Source organism: Eumetopias jubatus, unplaced genomic scaffold (assembly GCF_037043125.1).
Source record: "Eumetopias jubatus isolate StellerSeaLion01/CBP00866 unplaced genomic scaffold, mEumJub1_p1.0 scaffold_3, whole genome shotgun sequence".
Lineage (NCBI taxonomy): Eukaryota > Metazoa > Chordata > Mammalia > Carnivora > Otariidae > Eumetopias > Eumetopias jubatus.
The window spans coordinates 180,342,705-180,365,343 of record NW_028274809.1 but is presented as its reverse complement, the minus strand read 5'-3'; the positions used below and the strand labels follow the sequence as shown (position 1 = coordinate 180,365,343).

The window sequence follows — 22,639 nt, the reverse complement described above, 5'->3', positions numbered from 1 at the left end:
TCAAAAAGAAAGGCACAGCATGGTGTAAATATTTTGCTTTGTTTCTTCCATTAGCAAATATTTCTTTTCTCCAGTAAAAGACATGAATAAACAAGAAGAAAACAATGGTGCTGAAATTATTTACTAGCTTACTTGAAGGAGATCAATGTGGAAAAGGAATCGAAATCGTCTTTTTCAGGTCTTGGACCAAAGAGAGGAGATCAGTCAGGTTGTATCTTCCTGTGAAGGGTTATATTTTACATGTAATGCCAAAGATACATATTTTTACTTCTTAAAAACACCTAAAATTCTCAATTATAGTTTCCATAGCCTCTGCAAACAGGGCTCCTTAGTATATTTACTTAGATTTTCCTTGTTGTTTCTGATCACCCCTTGCCCCAGCATGTGTGTTGAGTGGACTGACACATGCTATAGGAAGGGCCACTCAGACACAGCCTTGTGTTGGCATGCCTTTTTCCTTCCATTTCCTTGTATTCCTTGCGGGACAAGGAGATGTGATTGATCGCATTGTGTGTGTGTGTGTGTGTGTGTGTGTGTGTGTGTGTGTGTGTGTGTGTGTGTAGCCTTTTAAAAAATAAAATTCAAATGACCACACAAAAGCATTCAATTAAATGACCACGTAACCAAATAAATGTTCCTTCAGTTCAATTTCTGTGTTCTTATCCACACTTATTTCAATATAAAGACATCCAATTCTGGCTTTCTGGGCCTTCTCATAATTTATAAGGAAAAATGCCCATTCGAGATGCCTAGCGCATCATGGCATACATTGTTTATACATTTGTTTCTAAGCCTCATTTGTCATTTTCCTAAACTTGAGGCTTGAAGTTCTCATTTAGGATCATGTGCAGCAATCTCTGACATTTTAAAATGCAAATAGCTGCTGGGAAAAGTCAACAATAAGGTATGTTTCAAGAAAACAGAAGTTTTAATCATCAGGAAGACACAACCCTTGGGTGTCAACATAAAGAAATACAGGACTGAATAACACTAAATACACCACTCCAGGAATGAGTCTTTAATGAAGTCAGTTCCAAATTCCTGGGTTTCAGGTGGAACCTCAACATGATTAGTGCTGTTCTCAATCCATACCTAGCCCTTGCGCCAACCTTGTTCTTGGCTTTATTTTGCAGTGAACTTAAATGACATGTGTGCGGTGGGTACAAAAAAGTGGGTCTTCAATTGGGCTACCTGTTTTTGTTCTTTTTTTAACTTCTGACTGCACCTTGTAGTAGTTATATGAGTTTGGGCACATGATTTGACTTCCCTGTCTCAATTTCATCATCTGCAAAATGGTGCCAAATAGTACCCATGTGATGTAGTTGTTTAGGAAGACAAGGTGAGTTAACATATGGAGACTGCTTATCATCTAGGAAATGCTCAAATTAATTCTGTGGTTGGTATTGCTTATCCTTATAACAATTATTTTCAATAAATATTGTACATATTTAAAGTGTACAACATGATATTCTGATACACATATACATAGTGAAATGATTAGTACAGTCAAACTAAATAACATTTCCATCTCACACGGTTACCTTTTTTGTGCTTATGTGGTAAGAGAACCTGAAATCTTCTCTCAGCTAATTTCCAGTATATAATGCAGATTATTAACTATAGTCATCCTCTGTACATTAAATCCCTAGACTTAATCATTTTCTATAACAGCAACCTTCCTACATAACTGGATCCTCTGTAGCTGTATCCTTTGACCAACATCTCTCCATTTTCCCTACCTCCTCACCCTCAGTAACCACTATTCTACCCTGTGCTTCTATGTATTCAACTTTTTCAGATTATACACATAAGTGAGATCATGCAGCATTTTTCTTTCTGTGTCTGGCTTATTTCACCTAGCACAAAGCCCTCCAGGTTCATCTATATTGTTGCAAATGTTAGGATCTCTTTCTCTCTCAAGGCTGAATAATATTCCCATATATATACCATAATTTCTTTATCTGTTCATCTGACAATGGACACTTAGTTGTCTCCATATCTTGGCTATTGTGAATAATGCTGTAATGGCACCAAAAGTTTAGGCAGAACAAGCAAAAATGAACAAGCAGGACTACATTAAACTAAAAAGCTTCTGCACAGCAAAAATTACAATCAGCAAAATGAAAAGGCAACCATAAGAGAAAATATTTGCAAACCTAATATCTAATAAACAATTAATTCAAAATATATATCCAAAATATATAGCAAAAAACCCCCCAAACAACCCAATTTAAAAATGACAAAGGACTTGAACAGACATTTTTCCTAAGACAGACAGATGGCCAACAGGTATGTGAAAAGATGCTCAACATCACTAATCATCAGGGAAATACAAATCAAAACCAAAATGAGATACCACTTCACACCTTTGAATGGCTATTTTCAAAAAGATAACATAATAAATATTGGTCTTGGTGAGGATGTGGAGAAAAGGGAACCTTTATACACTGTTGGTGGGAATGTAAATTTGTATTAGCCATTATGAAAAACAATATGGAGTTTCCAAAACATTAAAATAGAACTACCAAGTAATGCAGCAATCTCACTTCTGGGTATATACCCAAAGGAAATGAACTCAATACCTCAAAGAGATATCTGTGCATCCATGTTCACTGCCACATTATTTACAATGACTTATTATCATTAACATGGCTTTCTGTCCCTTTGAATTATAGGTTCCTTGAAGAAAGGTGCAGGCCCTGTATATTTGTGTAGTCCAAACAATACCTTGTACATGGTAGATGCTCAATAAATTAAATCTATCTAGCCTCTGGTTTTTATTAGAAACTCTACTGAGGTAAAGATAAAAAATGACCAGGGGCACAATTATAAAAGAATAATGAGAATTCCAAAAATATCCCATTTTGCAGCATGATCTTGCTTCTCTTTTCCTATGAGACTAATTAAAGAAAAACAGGACTAAGGACAGATTTAAGCAGAAGATGGTTACAGCTGCTAATATGGCGCTCCTGTGAGTTGTCCTGCCATCTTTTTCTTTCAACATCATATCAAATGGAGATGTTTGAGACCATCCCATTTTTTTAAAAAAGATTTTATGTATATATTTGAGACAGAAAGAGAGCACGAGTGGGAAGGCGATCAGAGGGAGAGGGAGAAACAGACTCTCCACTGAGCAGAGCCCGATGCAGGGATTAATCCCAAGACCCTGAGATCATGACCTGAGCTGAAGGCAGACACTTAACTGACTGAGCCGCCTAGGGGCTCCGAGAGACCTTCCCATTTAAAGGCAGATAAAACACAAGGAGAGTTGGAAAGTATAATCGTATTTTGAAAATTATCATAAACAACAACAAGATCTATGCATGTGACACACTGAATTCAAGCAAGCATGGTAGACTTCGAGATAGAAGAAAAACTGGTAAGTACTGCCACTGATGTGCAAACAAGCCCCTAGACAGATCCCCTAATATTTACCCAGATCATACCTCTTTCTCCACCCAAAATGAAAAGTAGGGTGTGATGTCAAGTTAAGGGGGAAAAAGCTAAAAATTCAGAAAACTCCAATTTTACTCTGAGTCCAATAAGTTTGTCCCCCATTCAACTTGTAAATAGGAGTCAGGAAGAACAGACTACAAACATATACATAAAGGCAAAATAATTAAAACAAAGGAAACTGGCTTCCAGGGACACTATATTTTTTTTTAGCTTTCTTGCCCTAACATTTCTTGCTAAGAAATATGAAAAAATCAAATTCCACTCAGTTAACACCACCCTTTTCTTCTATGACCGGGAAGCTTTTATACCTAGTGCACCCTCCCATCAAATAATTGTTTCCAATTTAAAAAATGATACATGATGTGTGTCATTTCTTTTCAGTTATTTTCATTGCTCTGTAGTATCCCATTGAATGAGTAACCCCCCATGTATATTTTGATTCTGTTGTCAGTGGCTATCTGGGGTATTTCTATGTTTTCCACTAAAAATAATTTTATGCAAGTTTCCTGGTGAAAATATGCAAACGTTCTCTAGGGTTTCTACCTAATAATGAATTTTTTAGGTTCACGAGTTATGGGCAAGTTCAAATTTACTAGGTAATATCAAAGTGTTTTCCAGAGTATTTATTCCAGTTTCTACTCCCAATAGAAGTAGATGAGAGTCTCTGTGTACAACCTAACATTTAGTGTTTTCCAACTTTTTAGTTTTTGCCAATCTGGTGGGTATATATAGTTTTAACACTGATATCTATTGAATTGGAGCATCTTTTTCAATCTGCTTTGCCATTTGAGTTTCTCTGCGTATATTTGTGTGGGTGTGTGCGCATATGTGTGTGTGCACAGTGTGTATGTGCAATGTCTTGTCTGAATTTACTATGGACACGATGGATAACTATGTGCTGTTTTTAAATTGAGAGAGGTAAGAAGCACTTCTCTGGCCATCTCTGCTTTTAAAATTAAAAAATATATGGCAATAATTAGAAAAAGTACCATGATCAATGGCACCACTATTGAGATCACTGGCCAAATTAGAAGTAGAAATCACTCTACTGCTCTCACTTTCTGTTACTCTACCTTCCAGCAGGTGATCAAATTCTACTGAGACTACTTCATAACTAGGAAAGTGGTTCCTCTCTTTCCGTGGAATAATATACAACTATATGCTCTACTCTTATCTCTCAAGAGTAGCTCTTACAAAGCGTGATGCTATGAGCATTTTTGTACAAGAGTGTGCAAGCATTTCTCTAAGATGTATATTACAAAGTTGTATTTAGAATCATGAAAGTGTAAGTGTTTAAAGTTACTAAGAAATCCCAAAAGTGAATTAGGGTTCTCACTGCAGTCACAATCTCATGACACTTTTTAGTTTGGGAGCTTTGGTGGGTAGGTAATGCTATCTCACGTTTTTAATTTTCATTTCCCAGAAAAATAGTGTTATTGCACATCCTGTCATATGTTTGTTAGTCTTTCAATTTCCTCTTCTTTTCTCTTTTTTTCTTTTTCTAATTTTTTGAGAAAGTTCTTTTATCCGGATACTAGTTATTTGCCAGTTGTACATTTTGCTACTTTGATGTTTTTGCATTTTGTCTTTTCACTGTTTACAGTATCTTCTGATAAAGAATATCTCAATTTTAATATGGTAAAATTGAATCCCTACTTAATGGTTTTGCATTTTTGTGTCTTGCATTGTTTGTGTCTTTGTTTAAGAAATCTTTTTCTACCCTGTGGTCATAAAAATATAATCCTACATTTTCTTCTAAACATTTTATATTTTTCTTTCACTTCTAAAAGTTTAATCACTTTAATTTACTTCTTGGAGGAAGACAGGAATCCAATTTCAATCCTATCATATGTTTAATTAATCAGTTGCCTTATCACCATTTACATTTATCCCTTTCTGCAATGCTACCTTGATAAAGTTTTCTTATATGCCTGAGTTAGGTGGGGTGCTCTATATTTCACCCCATAGTCCTACATAGCCAACCCTGTAAACTGGCAAAATTGAAATATAAAGTTAACTAAGCTGGATTATTTGAAAGAGGTTGCCTCACCTTACTGTTCTTCATGGGTGTCTTTGGTAATCTTTGCACTTTCCTTTTTCAAACAAAAAAATTTTAAGTTTATCTAGTTACACAAATACATACTACCCTATTAAACTGGCATGAACCAACCTGGGAAAAATTAACATCTTCCTAACTAGAAGAATGATATCATTCTCCATTTATTTAGATTTTATCTTTTGCAATATAATTTATGATATTCTATATTAGTTCCCTAGTTCTAACCTCACACATTATTCAAATAGGAATGTAATATTACAAAATTTTTATTAGATTTATTTCTTGTTACTCTACATACATTGTTACACTGACTTCCTGGGTGTTCATATAGAGAAATGCAACTTACTTTTATGTCTTGATTTTACATCCAGCAATTTGCTATAAACTGTCTTGTTAACTTCAGTATTTCATTTATAGATCTTTTGAGTTTCCTACATAGATAACCTTTGAACAATGACAATTTTGTTTCTGCCTTTCAATTATTTTTTTTTTGTCTTATTACATTGGATAACACTTCCAGTAACATTGAATAGAAGTGGTGATAGTCTGTATTCTTACCTTGTTCTTGATTGTAAAAAGAGTGCTTTCAGCATTTCACCTTAGGTGGATGTTTGCTGTAGGTTTTGTGTAAGTTCCTTTTACTTGAATAATGAAATTTCATTACCCTCCTAGTTACCAAGAATTATTCTAAGTCATAAATAGATGCTGAAATTTATCAAATTTAGTTTAAAACTCCACTGGGAGTTTTAAAGTTTTACCAAACTCCACGGGTTTGGGTAATATGTTACATTAACCAATTTCCTAATATAAAATAAACTTTGCATTACTGAAATAACATTATAGACTATTGTTTTTAGATGTGTCTGGATTTCATGTGCTACAACTTTAACTAGATATTTGCAACTATATTTATGAGAAGAGTAGCCTATAATTTTTCTCTCTTCTAATCTATGTGCTTCCTTGTCTCCAACGTTTTGCTTGCCTCATATAATAAGTTTGAGACTGCTCCCTCTTCCTTCTTCTCAGAAGGACTTTCTGTAACATAGGCATTACCCATTCCCCAGCTATCTGGCAGAGTCACTTGGCCTGATGTGAAGGTTCAAGGTCTCATGGATTTGGCAGAAATCCCTCAGGGTGAAAGCCAATTTTGTAATTCATCCACCTTGCAGAATTCCAACTTTTGCTTCAGCTTTAATTTCCTCTGCTTCATTTTGTGTTCAGTCAGCAATGCATTTAAAAAACATTTTTAAATACATTTTCACCTATATTTGATCAGGTGGTCTTTCACACTGACAGAAATGGATATCCCGTACATGATAATTTTTACTTAAATGTTTATCACTCTTGCTGAATGGTCAGCTTTTGAAGGACAGGAGCTGTATATATCTGTTTATATGTCTTCTTCTCCCCAGTGACTAGCACATAAATATACTGAATAAATGAGTGAATAAAAATACAGATAAATCAATCACGGTAGTTGATTTGAATATACGTAGGTTAAATTTTACCCAGATGCTTTCTAATCTGCTACCAAATCGGTAATTAATGCAATGCAGGGAAACCAAGATGTAAATTATTGAATTCTGCAGCAAAGTAAATTTACTGTCATTTAATTGGGTGTTTCTCCCATTTTGTGGAGCTGCTTAAGTAAATCTCAGATAATTAAAAGCCTACAGTGAGTTGTTCAATAGCACTTATGATGCTTTTCTTGTTTCTGCCCCCAGGCAGCTTGTTTTTGGCAGTAGATGTCCAGCTCACATACATTATTTGAACATAAGTTACACTTCTTGACAAGATGCTCTGACCTCACCACTGAAAGAGAGGGGATTCAAGTAGCCCTGTGCCGAGCAGGCATGCTGCCAGACCTCTTTCCTTAAGTGAAAACTACCTGCAAATTGAATTTAGAGTCATATGAGCTGTCTAGTTCTTAAAGCCACTGTTATGTGAAGTAATGACCTCCCATACTGCTAAGTATAAAGACGTAAAAATGGCCTAACATTACCTCCCATACTGCTAAGTATAAAGATGTAAAAAAATCAATACCGAAGCACACATAGTTCTCTGAAGAAAGACAAATGCATCTGCAATAACCAAGCATCTAGTCTTAAAGCCTGTATGGACCAGGCCAATGCCTGCGTGACCCTGCTGAGGTCAAAGTCTGAAAACATCAGTGTTTCCCAAACCCCAGAGCTCAGAAAATATAAACCAGCTAAATACATGTTTACAAAACATTACAGGGTCTTACAAAAAATATGAGCCCTGAGAAGGAAAGTGCTCCGGAATGAAGGTTTGTTACCAAATTAAAAGAAATTTCTTTCCTATATATAAAACCATCCACAAACTTAAATAACAAGTAGAATTCCAAACAAACAAATTACTTTCACAGTTCAACTCCTTTAGTTTGTTTAAACTCCTGGTAAATGTCTGATAGTCTGAAGCCAGAATTCTCTGTCCATTGTCGGGTCTGCTTTCTGCTCCCATATACTGATAATGGCACAGTGGCTGGGTTAAAAACACACAGAACAATGGTCCAATCCTGGGGAAAGCAATACTCTCACAAAATTATGTTTTTGCTGTTATGTCATGTATAATATTTTGGCCTTATCTTGATCTCCAAGTAGAAGAATTTAATGAGACTCTTGCTTTTAATAATTGCAATATAGTGAATTTAGCTACTCGAAAAGTATTTAAAGTAAACCAATATGGTCATTAATCATCATTACAGTTACAAAGAGAATCAAGCAAATAACCTTTCAAAATGTTTCTCAGGTCAAACTTCAAATCACTCCTGCAACTTTTAAACACTGAATTTTAAAAGGTAGTTTACAAATACATGCACACACTGTAACCAGTTAATTAAAGCAGATCTTAATTATGCCATTATTCAATTTATCATTTTTAAGTTGCAAAAGCAAATGTGAACACTGATCAATCCCTTTCCAGCTTGGAAGGCATCGTTCTTGGGGGAAAAGTTACAGCCATTTGTGTGCCCAAAGCTAGGAAAGGAACATACTATGCAATCGTACCAAGAATTGCTGAAAACAAGAACGCAATTAAAGTCACTCCTGAATCCCAGTGAATATGTAAGAGTGAACACATTGCAACACTACAACAGTATAAATAGCAGAGTCCACCATTATTCCAAAACTGCATGCTTAGTCCTGATATCAGAGATATAGGCTGACCTAGTTGGCATCGTACCTGTATTTCCAGATATACTCAGTATTCTCCTTATTGCTTTATTTTTTTTAAGATTTTATTTATTTATTTGAGAGAGAGATAGAGAGCACGAGAGGGAAGAGGGTCAGAGGGAGAAGCAGACTCCCTGCCGAGCAGGGAGCCCGATGCGGGACTCGATCCAGGGACTAGAGGATCATGACCTCAGCCGAAGGCAGTTGCTCAACCAACTGAGCCACCCAGGCGCCCTCTCCTTATTGCTTTATACTCTGCCCTGAAATACGTACGATTCTCACAGTTTGTAGGACTTATCCAATGCAATGACCAAGATGACCTCCTTTATAAGTAACTCAATGATGACCTTGACATCCCTTTTTTGAGGTTATGCAGGTATTCTGGTTCGGAACAAGATAAAACGTATGTATTTTTCTTGTTTGTTTTGATGACTCCTTGAGGAATTTATTTTTTTCTTCCTTATTTATGATAAAATTTAATAAAATTCAAATGAGCATGAATATAATTTCAGGAGAACGCCTACCACCAGCTTGCAGGGTCTCTCCTGTCAAGACCAAATGCAATCCGAATTGTCTCCCTCTTTTTACATCACCTCTTTCTTACAAACTGCTTCATTTTTATCAGTGTCTACTGCAGTCTCCACTTCCCTGATGGTTTTAATAATATCCCAGCTCCCTCAGAATACATATAGCAGGAAATGGAAATATGATCCGGGAATTTCAAATCTCAAACTGCAATTCAAAGATTTTTTTTTTTTTTTTGTCTTGAGAACCTGACAAATGTAACAGATTGGGCAGGACAGTCTCTTAGAACCTATTCCAAATGATATAAAAGAAAGTCAAATCAGAGCCAGAGCACCTTGAGTCTGAAATGTGCTGCTTGCCAAGGCTTTGCCCCTTCTCGATTACTTCCTACTTCTTTGAGTGAGTGTGAACTTTATTTTAGCACTCAGAAAAATGGCTCCATTAGAAGGACTGAGGAGTAAACATCAAAGAAAACCTGCTTTGGGTGCTTTGTTGTGAGATGGAAATAACCGAAATCAGACGTCACACAGCCAATCCATACACCTTATATAATTTTGTTACTGCAAATGCTATTGTATGTATAAATGCTTAAAATAGAAAATAAAATTTGGCATTCCTAATATGCAGTGTATTCTTGATTCCAAGTTATCAACCAGTTACCCTTGAGCATACTAAGGCTCGGTAAATATTTTTTGAATGAATAAAAGTAATATCACAGTAAGAGAACATAGAATACAAAGCAGGAGTTGTGTTAACCCAGATAATGATAAAAGAAAAAGCACTACCATGCTATTAGCCAAAATGGTTCTGTTTTTATTATTCTATTTTCCCCCAGTTCCTAAATGATTTATAAAAAAGGGGTCAAAATGCTGACTGATACAGCTAACTGAATCTAGTCTTGTTTAGTTTTACACAGCAGTAATTATAACCAAAGGATCAAAACAGTGATTATACAGTCACTTTATATGTGGAATACTTAAAGTAGAAAATGCTGTACTACAGAAAAAAAATTCTTTTAGCTAGCAAAATAGGGTGCAATAGGGGTATTATCTACTAGTGAATGCCCTCTTAGCCTTCTTATGGAGGAAAAAAACAACTCAAAGAAACACTTGACATGTTTAAAAGAAAAATAAATTTTACTGTGAGAAATGCCAACATGCAATTTTTATCTTAACTAAAATATTTTAAATCTTATTACTCAAGAGTATCTAATGATGAGATTTCCAGGGCTAAATTAACAGAGCTACTTCTCCTCGATACAGAAATAGGTTCCTATTGATCAAATTCAGCACAGGGCAAACTAAGCAGTCTTGTCTGCCCATCCGTATGTGTTTTGCCAGCTCAGAATATCCCTAAAGAGGAACAGAAGTGCTTGGAATCAATACTGTCCAATCCAATTTTTTTTCATGGCTATCAAAGAGAGTTCGGTAATTAAGAAACAATTCCATTAAAATGTCTAGCACCTATACTATAATCAACAGGGACTCAGATGATTCTGTTTCTGAAATACTATTTATGTGTTCACTTTGTACATCAAATTTATGTAACTGCCACACTGTCACCAAGCAAATAACCATTTTCTCTTTCTACTGCCCGAGCTACCAGCTACCTTATAAGTTAAGGGAAATCACTTCATATTGTTTGAGGTTTGAGATTCTTTTAAAGAGGCCCATCTTGGGATGATGAAGCTTGTGACATTAAGCATTTTTTCAATTTAGGCTGTTTCCAATAAGTGTTTTAAAGATAAATGCCAATCTGGCCATATTCAAATGATAGAAATTTCGGCTAAGAGGATAACTAAGTGTTTGACCTCTGAAATACATTTCAGAGCAAGGACAAAATAAGAGGAGGAATTCTAACCAGGGTCATTAAACTAATTGTAATCAGCTTCCATGTAACTGATAGAATTTAATGTTATACACATCAACATTTTTTGCTTATTATTTTGCTCTTTTATTAAAATATTTCAATTATAAATTCCAGAGATTAAAAATGATTTGCATGTACTAAGTAAGGATTGCTATGGTAAAAATTCAAAGAGATTGCCTGGTGATGGGTATTGAGGAGGGCACGTTCTGCATGGAGCACTGGGTGTTATGAACAAACAATGAATCATGGAACACTGCACCAAAAAAAAAAAAAAAAAAAAAATTCAAAGAGATTAATTTATTTCATAAATATGCAATTACTATAAATATGTACAATGACGACACTTTCAAAAAAATAAAAAATAAAACCTCCAGACAGCAAACCAAATCTTTAATCTGAAATTGAAAAAATTTTACAAAGTCAGGACTGCATAGTCAAACCCATGACTTGTGCCAAAAAAATTAGATATAAATATAAGTAAAGTTTTATAATTTCATATAAACAAAGTTGTAGGGAAAAACAGATTAGAACAAGAAAATCTCAGTTTAAATACCACCATCACTGAGGGGAAAAAAGCTTTCGCCGAGTCTCTAATTACGTAAGTCAGTTTCTCAGATGACTTTAAAATAAATTAGACAGAAGTAAAATTGTCCCCTAGGAACCCAAAATCTCAGACTATCAGAACTGACAAAGTTAAGGATATGTATAGTAGTAGATAATACACATAATAGACACATATATTACAGAATATATAACTAAGATTAAATAATACATAACACATCACGAAGAAAAATGCGCTTGCTTATCACTTAGGAACATGACTTTACACATCACTAATTTGTGTAACTGGAGTAGAGAGCTGTTGGACGTTCAAAGCTGGATACAGGGGACCACTCTGCCTCATCTGAAAACAGATTACAAGTGGATAACACATGGTCTGATTAACCCATTTATCCTCATTTTTACACAACAGAAATGATTTGCAACAAAGGGTCAAAATGCTGATTATCCAGCTAACTGAATCTAGTCGTCTTCAGTTTTCCACAGCGGTAATTATGACAAAAGGATCAAAACATTGTCACTTTATACGTGGTATACTTACTGTGTTCATCTCACCACACCCAGATAATAAGACAGAAAATAAATTTGTTCTTTCAAAAATTTACCTACAAGAGCCAAGTTTTTGTATTCCAATGAAGCCTCAGAGTCCAACTAAACATATCTGTAATAAAAAGAGAGGTTGGATCTTCCACAAAAGATAACACAGCTTCATCATTCTGCCAAGAACAACTGAGAGGCTATATTTCACTCAAGAGGCTAAGGTCTAATCATCAGCATTTAAAAGATATTGTTTTACAATAGTTCCACTGGCCTGGTTAGTTCTGTTTCACATAAGTACAGGCTTTCTGTTTCCATTATAAACCCCAGCATTAACGAGTTTTAAACCGACCTTAAATCCAGGAGGATCACTTGACTGTGGATAAACAGTTCACTCTGGTTTACAATAAAGACAAAGTTATAAATTATCTAATCACTAAAATATCATTTCAAAAACAATACTAAATGTACTAAAAGTAGTCATTCAAGTTCAAACCTTATAAGCAATTAATTTCTTTTAAACGTCATCTATCAAGGGCTAGGAACACAAATGTGTTGCCTACACAGCAGATATTCTATCCGTGTTTGATAGACCGATGTTCAAGCAACCCCCTTGAGGTGAGGAAAACATTATTTATAGAGCTAATACTTACTGGGGATCCTCTTATCCCGTTAAGATGTCTTGCTCTGTTTTACTTCATTCTAACATCATGCAAATGAATAAAGTTTAAAGCAAAGTGGTCTTGGTTAATACACAGTGTTGAAAGCAAGTCAGACTGACAGACAAAAGTGTAGAGGAGAAAGCTGAGTCCTCATCCATGAAGTAGGAAAAGGAGGAATTTATATCACCTATCCCTCACACCCCTACACCGACACAGCTAATTCCTGAACTTCAATTTATTTTGGCATATCAGAGATATTGCATATGCCTCTGCTTGGTTGGCCTGAAGGTAGATATCATATTGTTTAGAATTCAATAATATCATTCCTCAGTAATAAGACAAGTGGCAGAAATAAAACAAGAAGAGAACTAGATAAGTACCTACTAGACTCAAAGTCTAAAATGCTGGTGCTCCTGCTATTCCTACCACTGTCCTCAAGATATGAGGATTCTATTGCCCATAAGTGACCCACAGTCAAACTGGCTGCAGACTTATCTCTTCTAATGCAAAAGAGTCTCTCCATTCATTAAAAAAAAAAAAAAAACCCAAATGTTTTAAGTTGTAAGAAGAAAGCCCTGATAGTTTAGTAGATGACCATCCGAAAGAAGATGGAGCATCACACATGAGCATATTTTAGTGTTATAATCAATGCAACTTAAAAACATTGATCTGACACATAATTTAGTATTATGAATAATCATTGTGCTGCATGGTAATTAGGGATAAATGCTAAGTCGTTCACACAAATGACAAAAATTAATGGTAGGTTTACACAGCAAAATCAGATTTTCATAATACTACACTTTTCATTAAATTACCCCCAAAGTCAGTGTCTGCTATCACATACAGTAGCTCTCATACCCAGTAGCTCTGATTAAAAAGGCAAAGGTAGAGGCGCCTGGGTGGCTCAGTCGGTTAAGCGTCTGCCTTGGGCTCAGGGCACGATCCTGGAGTCCTGGGATGGAGCCCCACCATAGGTTCCCTGCTCAGTGGGGAGCCTGCTTCTCCTTCTCCCTCTGCTCCGCCCAGGCCACTTGTGCTCTCTCTCTCTCATTCTCTTTCTCAAACAAATGAGTAGAATCTTAAAAAAAATTTTTTTTTAATTAAAAAAAAATTAAAAGGCAAAGGTTTCAAATCTTAGCCTCTTGTGGCTGGTGAACACTTCCACCTTACATCAACACAGGCCTACTATGGTTTTCTTAGTGGCCCAGAGCTTAGGCATATTTACTTCCTAACACATGCCCTAATCTCCAGACTCTGATCCACAGACCCCACAAAAGGACCCAGTGTAACACATTCAATGCTTAACAGCATTTACTTGCCAAAGAGCCAACACTACAAGAGAGTAGACACCTTGAGCTTAGAAGGCTAAGGATGAGCTAGTATGGAAGGAAGGGAGAAATGCTTCCCCTTTTCTATTAACTTCTCTCAAGGATCTTATACAATTCCTTACAATTAATATCTAACAGGGCAAAATAGGGAGAGTAAAATTAAGGGAAGGAGTCCCAGAAAGGGGAGTACAGTTACCCTTATGACAGACACTGTTTTCTTTATCAATGTTTCAGTTAAGGCTGACTGAACTATAACCAGCAAAAGTTGGTCGAGAAATATTTAAATTTTCTAGACTACTCAGAGATAGGGGTAAGAAGAAGTTTTATGTACCGGGGGTTCTGGGATGCAATCCTAGCTTCCTGTTGTTGATTTCCAGGTGTGTGATGACTTAGGCAGCCTTCCAAATGAGCAAAGTCACCAACATCTAATGAGATGACTTGTGGCTGCAATAAAAATATGCTAGAATCGGTTTTCTTCTACCTCCACATACTGCTGCAGATTATGCTATTCGTGGAGAAGTGGCTTGAGGCAGAGCCCGGTCATTTTCACTCAGCACCATTGAAAGACAAATCCCCAAGGTGTTTCTGCACATCTTGTATCAGCTTTTGTTCTGCCCTCACTTTTCAGGAGTTTTTGTATGGCAAACAATCCTACAATATCAAGATAGTGTCTCTCTCCAGGGCATGGATTGGTCAGGTTGCACACAGTCCATTATAAAATACTGGGTTTCCTATACTTAGGGGTCCTCAGCTGTGCCACAAATCCACTGGATGCACAACATCTAGCTGGGCTATTCCTCATCACTCCCATGGGACTTGGGGATAAGGGAGAGAATAGGGAAGAAGGGGAACAAAGGCAAGCACGAAGCTCCCACCATCTGTGGTGCCATGAGTGAGTCTTTTGTCTGGGACCCAGGAGTCTTATGTCTTTTGCCAGCATCCAAACTGTGGCACGCTAACTTGTTGGTGTGCAAGTAGAGTAAAATATCATTCCTTTAAGAGTAATCCCTGGAAGGGGACGCCTGGGTGGCTCAGTTGGTTAAGTGTCTGCCTTCGGCTCAGGCCATGATCCCAGGGTCCTGGGATCGAGTCCAGTATTGGACTCCCTGCTCCATGGGGAGCCTGCTTCTCCCTCTGCCTCTGCATCTCTCTCTCTGTCTCTCATGAATGGATAAAAAAAAAAAAAAATCTTTAAAAAAAAAAAGGAATAATCCCTGGAAGGGTAAGACTATCCTCCCAGACAGCAGGGTAGAAAGTTGCTATGGATTCTCCATCTCCCTAGAAAAAAAATATAGGAATATGTCTTATCCCCATATAGGTAGTTCTTTTTGTTGTTGTTGTTATTTCATGTCTTTTATTATTAACCCATATACAATTACTTGTCTTCTGGTTTGTTGAAGCAATAAGTCAGACAACATTTGCCACAATAATACCTGTCGAAGTGGCTAGCCATGAAAACTCCAGCACCACACTCATCTGAAGTGCACTCCCGACGAAGGCGACTGATTTTGCCATTCTCATCCACCTTATAGTATTTCAGGAAGGCCAGTTTAACCTTCTTTCTCTTATGCTTATTCTTCTTGGGAGTGGTATTAGACTTCTTCTTCCTTTTCTTAGCACCACCACAAAGTCTCAACACAAGATGAAGAGTGGACTCCTTTTGAATGTTGTAGTCAGACAAAGTGCGTCCATCTTCCAGTTGCTTGCCAGGCAAGATCAGTCTCTGCTGATCAGGAGGAATTCCTTCTTGATTCTGAATCTTGGCCTTTACATTTTCTATTGTATCCAAGGGTTCAACCTCGAGAGTAATGGTCTTCCCCGTAAGGGTTTTCACGAAAATCTGCATCTCGGCGGCGGTTCCACCGCAGATGGCGGATCCCCCATATAGGTAGTTCTGATGGCGAAAGACTAACTAGTCAGCTAGAAAAGAACTTTCCCAAGACCTTGGAGGCAGTCATATTGCCCCAAGTAATCTAATAATTCCTTTTATTGTACATTAGAAAAATGTATATTATTTTAAGACATTAGATTCCTTTTTTGATTCCTGATAGAATTAGAAGAGCTCATAATTCAAATAAAATTAAGACATCTTCAGTAAACTAAGAAAACCTTAAAACTCATTTAAAAAATAAAATTGTAATGACATTAAAAATCAAGTTTTTTATTTCCCCATATTAATTTCCTGGCTGCCCACAAAATATGAATATTAAGTTCAATCATTTTCCTATGACTGCTTTTTTTTCAGTCTTTTGAAGGGAGAACGGGAAACCTTTATAATTCTCTGGAGTATGGAAAAATGTCTCCTTCAACACTTGGGTTTCTACTGCTTAGCTGTGTCATTTGGTTGGAGTACAAACTCAATGATATGGTTCCAAAAGATGGCTATTTACCCTCAAGTTCTGAGCCTCTATGAATTTCACAGGTTTACTATATAGATTCTGATGATGATTATGGTTCTCCTTGGTTAATTAACGCTCTGCAACATTTAATTTTGCATTACATAAATACCAGTAAAGAGAGTGAAAAATAAAACTAGATGCAAATTTTATGCTCATCGCAATGCACAAATTAGGCCATAGAAAAATCCCTCTCTGGATTCAGAGTTTTCTTGTGCCAGCTAGAGCCTAGAAAAAAAGTTAAATTATTTTTCACCAATTCAACAGAGGTAAAAATGATCACATAAAAACCAGACTAAACAGAAACAAGTCAATGAGGCTGCTACACATAAAGCTTTATACAAATGAAGCACTGTCAAAACATTTCAAAATGTCAGAAATTCGTTTAGAAAATTTACAGTCTCTTTAAAAAAAAACACTCCTAGTATAAATTTGCCTTTCTGTAAATTTAGTCCCAACCTCTCATTATCACAAAAATGTCAGTCTCCTCAATTTCTAGAACTGTATCTATAATATTAATTTGCAGAGTACCCGCAGTCTGCCAGTGTCATTTCCCAAAGGTGGCCTACTTGATGGGAGTGTTGGAAGAAGACAGCCTAATTCTTAGAAGGACAAAACTGTGCACAATAACAATCAACCCTGCACAAGACAGCTTTTCAAAATCATTTTTAGACATGCATAAATCAGAGATGCATTTGTGTTAGCTAATCACTACTAATGAACTTGAGCTGAGAATTCAAACTTCAATATTTAGCTAAAATTCTGAAGTGCAGCATCTAAATTAAACCAATACTATTGCTTGGAAAGCGAAGATGAGGCATTTTTTACATTTTCTAGACACTCGGGGCTGGATGATATGACCACAGACTCAGCAGAAGGAAACACAGGGGCACCTGGGTGGCTCAGTCGTTAAGCGTCTGCCTTCAGCTCAGGTCACCATCCCAGGGTCCTGGGAGCAAGCCCCACATTGTGCTCCCTGCTCGGCGGGAGGCCTGCTTCTCCCTCTCCCACTCCCCCTGCTTGTGTTCCTGCTCTTGCTGTGTCTGTCAAATAAAATCTTTAAAAAAAAAAAAGAAGAAAGAAAGAAAGAAACACGAGTGTGAAAAATGATCCTTTCTGATACTGGAAATTCACAATAAAAGCATATTTTGGCTTTTTGTTAAGGATGAAGTTATGTTACCTATGTGAACATCATCGAGGGTTTTAGTGTTTTTAATTGTAGAAAAATGGGTAATGTGACTGCCATCTATCCCTTCTTTTTTTCTCCTCTAATGTCAGGGGATTTTTTTTAATATGTTGTAGGAAATAATGTCTTCTGAAACAAGAAAAAAAAAAACAAATAAAATTACAAAAGTATAGCTGCAACCAGAGGAGACTAAATCTGCCTCCATAATATTGGTTGGTGTTCTGATGTGGCAAAAACTGGCTACACTTGATCTTAGCCAAAAGGCCGGGAAGCGATATGTGGCAAGAACTGGCTTGTTGGTTCCAGAGGGTATCTTCACATGGAGGTTTGAAGAGTCCCCATTATGACTTCACAAGCCACAGGCTAGTGTTTGTCTAGCGCCAGTGCAGTTGATACCCACCCAGACTGTTTTGCCAACAGCATAATTTCACCTCTTAGCAGAGATGCCAAATGCTCTGTGACAGACTACAACTGCACTTTCAGCCACATCTACTTCATAATGAGCACATATAGTCACTGCCTCTCCCTCAGCAGAGAAAAATATGGCCTGAGCATAATTTTGTATTAATCAGAAGCACCGTTCCTGAGGACTAGTTAGCCAGAAACCTCTGGGGCAATTTGTATGCTCAAGACAATCATCTCAACTTATTGTGGGACTGGTAAATATTTATACTGAAGAATGAAAGATAGATGGCCAGTCTCCAGGGTATGGAAAAAATACTTAATAGTTATTCCAATCCAGCCAGGGGGGAAAAGAAAAAAAGCATAGAGGTAGGCAAACAGGGGTCTCTAGCCAACACAAAATGCTTAAAGACATCTTTCCTAAAAATAAGCAGATCTCAACAATAATTTTATAAAGAGTCAACTTGGTGAGATATTTCACAAATACCAATGTTCTGTTGAGATGAATAGAGAAGTTTTTAAATAAGTCTCAAAACAAATCATAAAAGTTCCCAGGGCAAATACCACTGGGAAAACAAGAAAGTAACAGTCCATCAAAAAGGCTCATAAAACTGATAAAAAGCCAATCGTACACCCACCGAAAAAATGATTTTCTTCGAACCAACTCATTTATTAGAACTACCCATCTCTCGGAGACTGAGTTTCTGAGCAAAACACTTGTTTGGAATCAGAGCAAGGCAAGCGCCACTAGTGGAAGGACTGGTTGAGTCGTTGGGAGCAGAAGGCATAAGCACGGGGAAAGAACAGGAATAAAAATCACTTGCGAACCTGGGGCAGCTCCATTAAGTGTTTTAAAAAATCGAAGCTATATACCTGATCTGTGGTTTTCATAAGTCCAATTAGAGTTTTAGCAAGATATATAATGTTAATGCATAACACCTTTTATCTGTAGAAAATTCTCACTTTCAAATTCTATGATCTCTTTCTATATGGGAGAAAGGCAACAAAAGCCCCCAACATTTTTCAATGTCTTTGAACATGTTCCTAAGTAATAAGTCTATTGTGATAAATAGTTAGATAGCCCACTATACCTGCATTGTCTTTAGTAAAGAACATCTAGATTGGTACAGCCTTCTGAGGGATTAAACATAGGTAGGTACATAGGTAGGTGGGTAGATATAGGTCAATATATGCATACACGTACACATGCACGGAAGTATAATCTTCTCAAGATAAATACATGTATATGTGTATGTAAAGAGATCTGTTTAGTAGTATTATTTGGTAACAGTGGAGTCACTGTCCATGAGGTAGATTTAAGACTGAGTCACATGAGGCATCCTCTCTTATAGGAACTCTACAAGAACTGGAATCATGCAGACTTGTGGCAGAGACATAATTTTATTTCTCCAAGGTTGGCATGGTTGAGGTCATAAAGAACATTAGCAGTCTCTTCCTGGGATGGGAGAGAAGAGAGGAGCCACTTTGGACAATAGTTCATATTTAGCCCTCAAACCAGTCTAAAGGTTTCCAGACTATAGCCATTCATTCCAAAAGTGGGGGTGGGGGGAGACATAAAATTATACCTCATCCAAACATTATGCTCAATCTATGTCTGCTAAAGTTCTAGGCATGACATATAAAGACGAACAAAACAAATATTTTCATAGTCTAATGGAGACAGGCAATTAAACTTAATTGTAATACAACCTAAGTGCTACATTAGAGCTACAGAAGTAAAGAAGAAAGGCCTTCTGCTAGGGAGGGTTTGGGCATTGGGTGGGAAGGCTCCCCAGGAGGCGCTCTCTAGAGTTGAATCTAGAAAGTCAAGTGGATGGGGAGAGAGAGAAACTACAGGAGCCTTAGATGAAGGGAAAAGGCACAGTGGCAAAAGAGAACACGATTCATTAGAAGCACAAGTGGTTCTGGGTGGATACGATTTTATTTCTTAGTATTTCTGAGGCACCACAATAGACATTGGAAATATCCAGAAGGGGGAAAAAAAAAAAAAAAGCTGTGTTCAGGAGACTGAAAGTTAAATCAGAGGCAGAATGGAACAAGCACTGGGTGCCATTCTAAGATATTCTGGCCTTCCATGTAGGTGATTAAAAAAAAAACAACATTGATAATAAAAATAAATAAAAAATTTAAAATTTAAAAAAATTTTAAAAAACACTGAAAAATTTTAGGCAAGGGAAAAATACAATCATAATTGCACTGGAAAGAGACATTTTGATGGCACATATGAAGACGATGACAACAGTTGATTATTTAAGGGCTACGTGGGTTACGTGGGTCTGTGCAAGAAGCCTAGAATTTAAGACTGTAAAATGTTATGCTTCGCGGGTTGGTTTTTAAAAGTAACCCAGAAGTTCTGTGCCAAGAGAGAAAACAAACTGCACAATCCTCAAGTTTTTAGATCAGAACTAAAGATTAAGGGAGGAGGGCAGAGTAGTAGCCTGGCTTCACCCAGCTGCATTTACTGTACCAAGAAAAACTACCTGAAGCGTCTCCTCAGTGGCAAAACCCCACTGCATCCTCAGGAGGAAGAGCACCACCTCCTCAGCCTATATAGGAGGGAAATGAAGTAAACGCTTCTGGAGAGAGTACACAAGGGTAGGCCTTCTGGGAGCTGAGACTCGAGACGCAAAAGGGAAGAATGAAGGAGGAAGAAGGGTTGGAGGTAGTGAGTGACTGGCTTGGGACAGTTATGAATGGAGAGCACACAACAGCTGATACCCTGCCATGTCAGTGAGCTCTACCTCCCGAAATGCCTCAGTGGGTAAAGTTGTTGAGTGAGACTAACGTAGATGTTGATGCTTTCCTGAGTGTCCTTATCTGGGAACCATATATTGAGGGCTGTGGTGAGGAAATGGACAAGCTGGGAACACCTAGAAGAAACGGTGTGGCAAGGAAGGAATTCCAGATTTCTGACTGGATAATAAGGCGGATGCTAGTCCCAGGAACCAAACTAAGGAAGGCAGAAGGACCACATTTGGAGGGCAAACTGCTTGCCTTTCTGGCCCTCAGTTTCTTCACATTCGTGGAACAAGGGCATTGTCCTGGTGCACCCTAACGTCCACGCCAGTGTTGGCTGTCTCTGAAAATAGGAATTCATCAAGAACATTCCATTTTCAACTAATGGATCTCACCCCCACAGCTCTCCTGGACCTATCAACATGCTTTCTCTTTTCCACTACCAAACCTGTGTCTGAATTCAGCAAAAAAAAAAAAAAAAAAAAGGGGGGAAGAAACTTCTGGAATAGGAACAATGAAGCCCAGTTCAAGGCCCTTAGGGGGTGCCAAGTTTTCTTTTTTTAAGAGGGAGGTCACACCACAGACCTTGTCAATCATGTTCCCTTATCATTAATAAAGGGAGGAAAATACTCTCTTACAACCCCACACCAGTCTTCTCAGAGGTAGAGAATTCTTTCACTATTAAACAGTCACAGAAAAGCATACATATTTGAAGGTGTTATTGTTGGATAGGTCAATATGCACAGTAAGATGCTGCTGATTAAATTCAGCCCCAGTTCACCGGTCTACAAAGAAATCCTACACATAAAAAAAAAAAAAAATTAACTTACTTTGGAGCTCCTCTTTTATAAAAAGATATAGATATTAAGACTGACAGCCATCTTGCACAGATTCCATAAATAAAATATTTTTATTTCAAAAAGTTTAACATTATATTTTTTTTATTACTTCTACCAAAGTGGAATGGAGGAAAATGTATAGTACAGTGTACTCTCATGGGGCTTATTTGAAGTCTTTTCTGGTAATGTTTTGGTAATAATGGATTTTATTTGCTCTCTCAAGAAGGCATTTTAGGTTTAATAAACCATAATCTATAAGACTTCAAAGTACTTAAAAAATATATATATATAAATATTACCTATAAACGGACAAACATAGTTGGCTGTCATATACTCAGGTTACCAATACCGATGTCAAGCATGCCTCTGACACACTTTTTGCCCAACTGATTGTTTTATTTCATAAAAAAAGTAATAGCTTCAGTGTTTTCTTCTTCAGTAAACACTGGGTGATATCTGGTTCAGTGCTTTTCAGCACAAAATTACGCCGAAGAAAGGCCAGTGTAATAGGTTTGACCTATTATTTTTACCTATTTCTTTCCAATTTCCACAACCTATTGTAGCATCCAGCATCTCTAATGCAGGGTAATTCATTTCTGACTCTACAATCAACCCCTAACTACACTGCGGTCATTCACTACATTTGATACCCCCATTTTTTTAACAACTTCTCCTTACATTTAGATTATGCTGTAGTTTAGACGGGGTATAGTATGCTCTAAATCTTCTGATCTTCAAAGAATGTGTTTACGAGCTTCAAGTGCAGTTTGAAAAGGAGGGGGAAAAGAAACTAAAAATGCTGTTTCAGCAGATGCCATCCTCTCAGTCTATTTATAAGAAACTAGCAGATGAAGCCTTGTCTCACATC

The 22,639-nt window shown here is 37.0% G+C and overlaps 1 protein-coding gene and 1 pseudogene across 1 annotated transcript in view; both read right to left on the bottom strand.

Annotated features, from left to right (window-relative positions):
- The window catches only part of HS6ST3 (heparan sulfate 6-O-sulfotransferase 3), a 626,721-nt gene that overhangs the window by 300,488 nt on the left and 303,594 nt on the right, over positions 1-22,639 (bottom strand). The window lies entirely within an intron of this gene.
- Positions 15,567-16,049, bottom strand: LOC114215833 (ubiquitin-ribosomal protein eS31 fusion protein pseudogene; annotated as a pseudogene).